This window comes from Phragmites australis, chromosome 3 (assembly GCF_958298935.1).
Source record: "Phragmites australis chromosome 3, lpPhrAust1.1, whole genome shotgun sequence".
NCBI lineage: Eukaryota > Viridiplantae > Streptophyta > Magnoliopsida > Poales > Poaceae > Phragmites > Phragmites australis.
This window is the reverse complement of record NC_084923.1, coordinates 11190562-11201670: the sequence shown is the minus strand read 5'-3', so window position 1 is coordinate 11201670 and position 11109 is coordinate 11190562.

The window sequence follows — 11109 nt, the reverse complement described above, 5'->3', positions numbered from 1 at the left end:
CTTAGATCATATCCTGGAGAATCGGGTGAGCCCAACTTACCATGAGAGCTTTGAATGTCTGTCCCAACCGTGAAACGCCTCAACACCTGCCTTCCCTGGCCGCCTGACTCATCCTATCACCGTGTGTCATAAGATCATCTGTCAAGCCGTCATGTCCCTGTGCCCCGTGATTCTATCTGCAAAATCATCCATTTCCATGGTCGTTCTGCAAACCCTGTCTTATCAGCCGTGTGGTGCTATGCTGGCCCGCAAGGTTTCATCCATAGCATTTAATGCTATGAGACGGGGCAGTGCCCAACCGCGCCAGCCATGACTTTGTTCACTGGATGGGGTGCTTGGGGAAGGAAAACACTTGAGTAGATAGCAATAAGTGCGATTAGATGGGTTAAATAAGGACCGGCCCTGCGACCATCAAGGGTTGATCACGGGATCTCATAATATCTCAAGGAGGCTGGTCACACAAGCCTTGCGCTAGTTGTGCGAGCTTGGACCTGGTCGCACGATGGGCCAGGGTTTAGGAAATATCCCCCGTCGATCGTCATACCCCTTGTAGGGCCCGTTAGCCCGGATGCCCACTTAATCAATACTCCGACAGTAACCCCCAAGCTCCCCCGTGGCCGTAGTCAGGTTTGGTCGCACCACTTAGACCCCGAGGGAACATAGTCCACCCAGAGAGTGGTCGTCAACACCGTTTAGCTTTCAGAGTTTGACTCTGTACTTCATGTCACATTGAAAGGACAATGATGTCGCCTAGAGGGGAGGTGAATAGGCGTTTTTACAAAAATTCAACCATTTCTACCGTTGGCCTAAACTTGCAGCGGAATATAAACTAACGAGTTTTTCACAAGAGAAAAAACTAAATATGCTAGGCTCAACTAGTGCATAATCACCCTAAATAAGTGTGGAAATTACAATCCTAAGGTGACAAAAATTACTCAATTCTAGCAAGAGATATGCAATAAAACTTAAATTGAAAAAGGCTGAAAACACTGTTCATATGCCTGAAATTACTGTCCATCGGAGACTCCGGTGTACTCCGGATATTCCGGAGTGTACAGGTCCGGAAACTCCGGTAAAGGCCAGATTCTCCGGGTTCTGTACAGAACTGAGCTCGAAACTGAATAAAATTAATGAGTAGAGAGTTCTAGCTCAAACCAAGTGATGTCGTGTGTTCCCGGAGATGATTCCAAGTAGATTCACGAAGAACCTACACTCAAATACACACAAACAAGTAGATCGAGCAATATGCATAAAGATTTGAGCAAGAACATAAAATTAAGGAAACAAGAGAGGAGACACAAAATTTGTTTCCCGAAGTTTGGATTCATCACCGTGAATCCTACGTCTCCGTTGAGGAAGCTCCAACGAGCCGGGTCTCTTTCAACCGCTTTCCTCGATCCACTAGCTTTATCTCTTCCCTTTCGGAGGCGAGATCGACCTTCACAAACTTTTCCGCGGCTCACCACACGTGCGGGAGCTCACCGAGCAACACCTAGCCAGCTAGGAGGCTTCACCTCCAAGAGTAACAAACGCAATCGAACTTCTTGCCGAGAACTCAAGTGCTCAAGATTGGATTTTAGCTCACTTGCACTCAATTTTCCAATCTCTCAACCCAACTCACTTTTCTTCTCAAATCATACACTAGAATAGAGTGGGAGAGGTTTCTTTTGGCTCTAGAGGATGTTCTTTTCGTGCCCTTGCAGCAGCCCCAAAGGATGGGGTGAGTGGGGTATAAATAGCCCACTCCAAAGAACTAGTCGTTACTGTTTTTGACAGAACTGACCGGAGTATCCGGTGAACACCGGAGTATCCGGACCTAAATCCAAATACGGCGTCAGAACGGTCACAGAATGTGTCAGAACTAGCCGTTATGCTCTTTTCTGGACTTTTACCGGAGTATCCGGCCTACACCGGAGTCTCCGGTCGGCACTTAACACAGAAAATAGCCCCGGAGACTTCCCGGAGTCTCCGACCACTCCAGGTGCTGGAGTATCCGGACTTCACCGAAGTCTCCGGCCTTTCCAGGTACCGGAGTATCCGGCCTACACCAGAGTCTCCGGCCACAGCATAGCTGACCTCCGAAAAACGGCGATAACTTTTGATCCCGGAGTCCGATTTCGACGATTTTAGACTCTATGGAAAGCTTATTCAGAGGGCTACACATCCCAACTGAATTCAAGACCTAAAACATATAGGATCAAATTAGGAACACTCCAAAACCTATTTTGAACACTTCCGCACTTCCCGCTCCGGACTCTTAACAACAAACTCTCACTTTGGGTTTGGTTGGGAACTCTTGAGCACTGAGACGCGACAATTAGCTCACGTTGCATCCCTCTTAATAGTGCGGCATACCTATACTCAAATTTAAAGATAAAACTCGTTTGAACCACTTTGAGCATTTGAAAACTTTCAAGTACCGCTTCTTTTTCTTTCAAACCTTGAGGGTTGCCAACTTCCATATATTCTTCACTCCATCTCTTCTTGATTCTTCATATAATTGATGTGAATCATCCATAGCTTCCCATAGCCTCGCACGGTCCATCGGTGCAAAGCCTTCACTCGCTCTTCACCACCGCCTTGGTCCTTCGGCGCCAAGCCATTTGCTTGCCCTTCACCACGGATGGTCCATCGCAGCCGAGTCTTGCTTGCCCTTCACCGTCTTGCCATAGAAAACCACTTTGTATTCGACATCTTCAAGGAATTCACTTTTTCATATATGGAGTCCACTCTTGTTCTTCACTTTTGGCATATATGATTTCAATTCAACTTATGCCTTTTTATGGATCCTAACCCCAACTCACTCTGAAGCACAAAGTACATGAGTTAGTCCATAAAACCTAAATGACAACATTTATACCTTAAGTTACTTGATCTCCAGAAGTAACTTATTAGCCTTCATGCATATTATCAATCTTCATATAGAACCTAACCCCACTCATTCTTAAACACATAGCACACGGGTTAGTTCATAAAACTCTATTAACAAGTCATACTTTTAGTTACTTGATCTCCACAAGTAACTTAGCATTCAAGCTTATTGCTAATCTTATTGAGCTTCTTCTTCTTCTTATGAGCATCACTAAAAGCTCATTTATTTAGATGCATATTTCTCCTCCATGCATCACATCCGAGCATCACCTAGAGCTCATTCATCTTGATGCATTTTCATTCTCCCCATTCACCTAGAGCTCATGCATATCTTTCATCCATGCATCACCTATGGAACAAACTACTAACAAACTCAACACCATTGTTAGTTCATAGGTATTGTCATTAATTACCAAAACCACACATAGGGGCTAGATGCACTTTCACACATGGGGAGGTTAAGCGTCATGAGAAGGGGGGAGAGAGAGAGAGAGAGAGAGAGATTGAATATTACCGGGACCGAGGGGGCTTTTGGTTCCTCATGTGTGCTCCTTTGGACTTCGAGCCGTTCAGATGTCGCGCCAGTTGAGATTCCTCAGTACTTCCTGGGGCGAGGTGTCTATGATGGAATGTGTATAAAAAACTAAGGTGTTGGTGCCCAGGCGCCGCCACATGTGCACGGGTTTGACCGAGGCGTGGCCATGAGTCCCCTGGGTAGTAAATGGTAGGATTGTGAGGATGTTTTCCATGGTGTTTTCGCCTTCCACGTTAGGCGTGAATCAATGGCTGGCTAGGCTATAAAATCAAGGGTTCACCTAGCTGGCCACCCATCAATGCCTTATGCAAAGCAAGAAGATAACTCTCTCTGAAGATCATAGTGTCCTCCTCCCATCCTTCGTCGGGAAGGTCGATGGGTTTGGAGGATTTGACAAGGTTCGAGCACCTCCGACGCCGGCTCCGCTGGTGGTGGTGCCCCCGAGGGCAGAAAATCTCAAGAACCTACTCGCACGGTTAGAGCCGGTCACCCTCATGCTTCCCTCACTGCAGACAGGGCCTCCTCCGGCCGTTCTCGTCTGATCACCGGTCCGAGCAATCGCCCTAGGGGAGGTTATTGACATCTTCAACGATAAGTAAGAGATCGACTGGAACCTTCTGCAGAAGGAGATCTACGAAGAGGAGAAGACGGAGGAGGATTAGAAAAAGGGTTCGTTGGTGTTGATCAGTAGCTCTAGCAAGGTCTCTGTGCCAGCCATCCTGCCTGGCTCCTATGCAGGCTATTGTCCGATTCCCAGGGCGACTAGCTGCCGCCCAAGAGAAGAGTATAAGAGATTCCTTGACTTGTTCAAGGGTAAGTAGGGGTCCACATGGTTCTGAACCCTTGGAGCTGGTGGATGCCCATGCCTTACAAGAGTCAGGTGGAACCTTTCTACCAACTGTGCGTTGACCACATGAGTTAGAAGGAAAAGAACTGACATGTAATAGGATAGTCCGACCAAATATAATCGTCTTGTCTATAACCAATCATTTCCACGAATGAAAATATCTCAACCACTTCTGATGGCCTTACCGATGGACAGAAGATTATACGGGGGGCCCTGCAGTTTTTAGATCGTCTGGTCTGGGCCTCTGTTTAGAGTGTTTAGAGAGTTTTCCCTGTGTTATCGTGGCACGTAGGCTCTGATTGTTCCATCCTCTCGTCAGTTAGGCTCTCGAAGCACAGGACAGTCCTTGGCACTACAAGTCACTCGGTGGCGACCAGTGCCCGACCCGAGTGGGGAATTGTAGCCTCACGGTCGTTATCCCAGGCCATTAGTATATTTGCCATTGTGCAAGCAGCGATCCCACGCTGTGCCAGAGCCCACGACCAAATGGTCATTTTAACTTCTTGGCCGCCAGGTCCCGTAGTGGTCAGAGAGTCAATCTGACGGGGGTCCATTGTTGGTCGTGACATCCTGGAAAATAGAGAGTCTAGTCTTTTGAACTTTTAAAAACTTGCAAGTCTTATTCTACACTCGTTCGGAAGGTTATGAAAAATAGAGAAATAGGCCCGTCTCCGAGCAACCCTACACATAGAACTTGCACAATAAGGCAATGTTCTAGGAGTTGTGTAATTCACTGCCGTCCTCCATGGCTAGCTTGACTGCACCAGGTCAGGTGACATCGACTACTTTGTAGGGCCATTCCCACATCGGAGAGAGTTTATTTCGACTGGCCTTATTCTAGATTTGCCTAAGGACAAGGTCGCCTACGACCAGTCTCCGCTCCCTCACCTTGTGGTTGTGATAGCGTTTGAGGCCTTGGTGATATCGGGTAGCTCGGATTAGAGCACGCTCGCGGAACTCTTCGATCATGTTTGCATCACCCTCACTTTGTGCTACCTGGTCGTCGTCCGAGTAGTTGGCCACTCGAGGTGACTGAAGGGTGATCTTGGAGGGAAGCATTGCCTCTGCACCAAAAACAAGGAAGAAAGTGGTCTCGGTCGTAGCCCTACTGGGAGTTGTTCGCAACAATCAGAGTATTATGGGTAGTTCATCCACCTAGTTGAATAGCTGATAAGCCGATCAAAGACCTAGGTTTTGATCCCTTGCAGTATCATCTCATTTGCCCTTTTGACCTGTCCGCTGATCTGTGGGTGTGCCACAACGCATAGCAAACTTTGGTACCGATCTCTTTGCAGTAGTCCTAGAAAGTACTATTTGTGAACTGAGTTCTGTTATCCATAATTATACGACTTAAATTGCAAAACTACACCACCAGCGCCCGTATGAACTTAATCACTGCTGTGATTGTGATCTACCTAACGGGGTCGGCCTCTGTCAGAGGATTAACTCCTGTCGCAGGGATCCCGAGAGACCCCTTTTTAGAGATTCGACCGGCGGGATGATCCTGAATAAGTTCGTCGGAGAAATAAATGGGAATGAATGCAACGGCCGGTGGTGGGGGTGTCAACCTAGTGCGAGAAGAAGTAAATGCACCAGAATTTAGACAGGTTCGGGCCGCACGGGGGCGTAATACCCTACTCCTGTATGGATGCTATCACTGTCCTGAGGAAGTCCCTCAAGGATGCTGCTGGTTACAAGAACATTGGCCTAACTAAGAGCTTGAGGCTCCTTGTTCTTCGGCTAGAACTGGACTTAGCCTTCCCCACGGTGTTTTTCTCGCGCTGTGTTCTTCGTGTCTACTCTCGGTCTCTCGTCGTCGGTCCGGTTCGTCATCCCTGGTTCCTCCTCTGTGTTGCCGGCTATTTTAAGTATCCGCCGGTCGAGACATGCCCCGAACGGATAGGAGAGGGCTCGAGTCCCGAGACGCCATAAATGGAAAGGGCGTCATCATTTCTTCTGGGCGAAGTGACCGGGGGTGGAAAATACGTCGCACGCCCGGTCGCCCGTCACCATAAATGCCCTGGCAACGGGCGCCGTGGAGAGGGCCCACCGGGCAGCCGCAGAGCAACCTGGCGTGCCCGCCCTGTCTTGTTCCCCTGCCACAGCAGTGCGGCAGACGGAACGCCTTGGTCCTTACGACGTTATCCCAGGACAAGCCGGATGACGCGGGACGGGACCCGTGCAATTAATGACCCCACGCCTCTCTGCCAAAGCATGGCAGGAACTGACGCTGAGCGCGGCGGGAGCAGTTGGAGGCGACAGGCCACGCACGCTCATTAAATGCGGCCTCGGGCCTTTGACTAATTGACACCTCATCGATGAGCCCCTCGGGGGCCCTTCTGGGTCGTCAGGGTACTGAGTGCTCGGGGGTACTGTTCATATCCCCGAGCACTCTCTCCCGAGAATGCCTATCCTTGTCTTCGGGGTGCCGGGTGCTCGGGGGTACTATTCACCTCCCCGAGCACTCTTGCATGGACCCTCGGGGAACCGAGTGCTCGGGGGCTGCCGCGTGCAGCCCCGAGCACTCTCTCCCGAGCACTCTTGTACGGATCCTCGGGGAACACAGTGCTCGGGGGCCACCGCTCGCGGCCCCGAGCACTCTCTCCCGGAACTTAGCTATTCTGATCGTCGGGGGACTAGGGTGCTCGGGGGGGGACCGGACACCTCCCCGAGCACTTTCTTCCCGGTACTTGGATTCCGTGGATCATCGGGGTGCTGGGGTACTCGGGGGCCACCGACCGTGGCCCCGAGCACCTTCTCCCGGGACTTGATCTTTCCTCATCCTACAGGAGCGACCTCGCGGGATGGCGCCATGTGGCGGATGGCTGGCCTGGCCTCGGGATTCAGGGACCCCTGGTTCCTGATACACCGACAACATTTATCCACTTGGTGAATTTATCGATTGCCACAAACAGGAATTCAAAACCGCATAGGGCTTTAGGCAACAGTCTCATGATATCGAGCCCCCAGACAACGAAAGGCTAAGAGAGTGGTATAATTTATAGTGCTTGGACTAGTAGGTTGGTTTGTCGGCCATGGTACAGACATGACTAGCAACGTTTCACCAGCTCGCAAGCATCTTGGAGGGTAGTTGGTCGATAAAATTCTAAAATTCTTGCCAGAACACTTTTTCGACCAGAGTGCGGTACAAAGCATGGCTACCATATATGCTTCCATGGATATCGGAAAGCACTGTTGTCGGAGGATTAACTCCTATCGCAGGGATCCCGAGAGACCCCTTTTTAGAGATTCGACCGGAGGGATGATCCTGAATAAGTTCGTCGGAGAAATAAATGGGAATGAATGCAGCGGCCGGTGGTGGGGGTGTCGACCTAGTGCGAGAAGAAGTAAATGCACCAGAATTTAGACAGGTTCGGGCCGCACGGGGACGTAATACCCTACTCCTGTATGGATGCAATAACTGTCTTGAGGAAGTCCCTCAAGGATGTTGCTGGTTACAAGAATATTGGTCTAACTAAGAGCTTGAGACTCCTTGTTCTTCGGCTGGAACTGTGCTCAACCTTGCTCACAGTGTCTCTCTTCGTTGGTCTGGTTCGTTGTGGGGTTGGTGTTCTTTGAGAGTGAGTCCAGAGAGATCCGATCACCCTTGCTTCTGTGTTGCCGGCTATTTTAAGTATCCGCCGGCCGAGACATGCCCCGAACGGGAAGGAGGGGGCACGAGTTCCAAGGCGCCATGAATGGAAATGGCGTCATCATTTCTTCTGTGCGAAGTGACCGGGGGTGGAAAATACGTCGCACGCCCGGTCACCCGTCACCATAAATGCCCTGGCAACGGGCGCCGTGGAGAGGACCCACCAGGCAGCCGCAGAGCAACCCGGCGTACTCGCCCTGTCTTGTTCCCCTGCCACAGCAGTGCGGCAGACGGAACACCTTGATCCTCATGACATTATCCCGAGACAAGCCGGATGGCACGGGACAGGACCTGTGCAATTAATGACCCCACGCCTCTCTGCCAAAACGTGGCAGGAACTGACGCTGAGCGCGGCGGGAGCAGTTGGAGGTGTCAGGCCACGCACGCCCATTAAATGCGGCCTCGGACCTCTGGCTAGTTGACACCTCATCGGAAGGCCCCTCGGGGGCCTTTCTGAGTCGTCGGGGTACCGAGTGCTCGGGGGTACTGTTCACATCCCTGAGCACTCTCTCCCGAGAATACCTATCCTTGTCTTCGGGTGCCGGGTGTTCGGGGGTACTGTTCACCTCCCCGAGCACTTTCCTCCCAAGCACTCTTGCGCGAACCCTCGGGGAACCGAGTGCTCGGGGGCCGCCACGTGCAGCCCCGAGCACTCTCTCCCGAGCACTCTTGTACGGATCCTCGGGGAACCGAGTGCTCGGGGGCCGCTGCTCGTAGCCCCGAGCACTCTCTCCCGGAACTTAGCTCTTCTGATCGTCGGGGGACTAGGGTGCTCGAGGGTGACCGTACATCTCCCCGAGCACTTTCTTCCCGGTACTTAGACTCCGTGGATCATCGGGGAACTGGGGTGCCCGGGGACCACTGACTGTGGCCCCGAGCACCTTCTCCCGGGACTTGAGCTTTTCTTATCCTTCAGTAGAGACCTCGCGGGATGGTACCATGTGGCGGATGGCTGGCTTGGCCTCGGGATTCGGGGACCCTCGGTTCCTGATACACCGACAACTGTGCTCCCCTCTTCCTAAGTGATGCATTTCAGTAAAAAGACTTTGCTCCCCCTGCGATAAAGGTGTCCCTCTACCAAGGAGTATCCGCGTGTTTACCACGAGACCTTTTCTACTAACGCAACATCGTCAGGGATTGTTCGATTCTAAAGGTAGTTCGAGATCTGATCCATCTAGGTCGTACCCGAATTGAGCATGACGACCACATGATGGCCACCCAATGTCGATGGCACCGAAGGAGGCGTTGCCTACAAAGGTGTTATCTTTAGTGCTCTGTTTCCAAGTGGAGCATCTCCTTCACCTTGGCCCGAGACCGTGGTGAATGGTCGTGTGAGTCTTTCTTCAAAGACTCCGACCAAGATGGGTTTGTGAGAAGAAGCTAGATGGGCTAGCTCATTGGCTTGGAAGTTGTTCTTGCGAGGGACATGCCGGACTTCAAAACTGAAAAAACATCGCTCTAGTCTCCTCACTTCACTCCTTATGCACTTGGTTAACAACCAGTAGTGAGTCCCCTATCGCTAACATACCTTTAATCCTAAGTGCGAAGGCTACCCGCATTCCAGACAAGAGGCCCTCAAATTCCGCAGTATTGTTAGTGGCTAGAAACATAATTGAACTATGTACCTAAGGATGTCGTTAGTTGGCGAGGTCAGGACTACTCTAGCTCCCGTTCCCTTCAGCGTGAACTACCAGTCGAAGTGCATGGTTCAGTACTCATCTGCCTCTAGTCGTTGTACCTACTCAGGCTCAAAAGATGACCACTCGGCCACAAATTCGACCAGTGCATGGAACTTGATAGCCGTTCACGGGACGAACTAGAGATCGAACTCCCCGAGCTCTACTGTCCACTTTGTCGTTCTTCCTGCCGCATCCTTATTGCGAATAATTTCTCTGATTGGGAGTGAGGGGATTACCTTGATTTTATGGGCCTGAAAATAGTGTCTGAGCTTGCGAGAAACCATCATAATGACGTATAGTAGCTTCTGAGCCTGTGGGTACCGAGTCTTCGCGTTGTGTAGGACCTCACCGACGTAGTACACTGGTCGCTGAAGACCTTCTCGTTCGACCACCAGTACCATGCTCGCGACTTGTGGGGTGGCTGCAACATAGAGCAAGAGCTTCTCGTCAGGTCGAGGTGCGGTCAGTATAGGAGGGGAGAAGAGGTACTTTTTTAGATCTTGGAGGGTTGTTTCTGCTTCCAGTGTCCACCGAAAGTGGTCGCTCCTCTTTAGGAGCTTGAAAAGCGGCAACCCCCTCTCTCCCAGCTTTGAGATGAACCTGCTCAATGCTGCCACACATCATGTTAGTTTCTGAACTTCTTTTAGCTTGGTCGATGGCTTTGATCTTGTCAGACTTTTCCTTTATTCCTCGACTGGAAACGAGGAATCCGAGCAACTTCCCCGATGGCACTCTAAATGTGCACTTATCTAGGTTCAGCTTCATGCGGTACTTCCAAAGGTTGTCAAACATTTCCTAGAGGACTGCGACCATATCGTCCTTGGTTCTACTCTTCACGACCACATCATCCACGTACGCCTCAATGTTTCTACTGAATTGTAGTCAAAGAATGAGTTGAATACAATGCTGGTAAGTGGCACCAACGCTTTTTAAATGAAAATGCATTTTTACATAGCAAAAGACCCCAAAGGGTGTTACAAAAGCAATCTTCTCCTCATCTTCTCTATACATACAAATCTGATAGTACCTCGAACGGGCATCCAAGAAGCTTAGGAGATCACTGCCGATGGTTGAGTTGACAAGCTAGTCAATCCAGGGTAGAGGGTAGAGATCTTCCGGGCGCACCTTGTTGAGGTTGGTGAAATCGATGCACATCATCCACTTACCATTGTGTTTTTGGACTATGATTGGGTTAGACAACCACTCTAGGTATTGTATTTATCAAACAAAGCATGCTTCTAGGAGCTTGTTGATATCCTCATGAAGTGCTTCCTTTCGATCGGCTGCGAACCAACACGTTTTTTGCTTGACTGGTCGCACGTCAGGTCGTATGGACAACTTGTGCTTTATCACGTCCCTGAGGACTCCAGGCATATCAGATGGACTCCATAAATAGACATTCACGTTCGCTCGGAGGAAGGTGATGAGCATGAGTTCCTATTTGGCGGCCAGGCTAGCCCTATCTGGACCTCCTGGTTGGGTCAGAGTCGTCAAGGCATACTGCCTTGAGTCGCTCGTCTTGGTT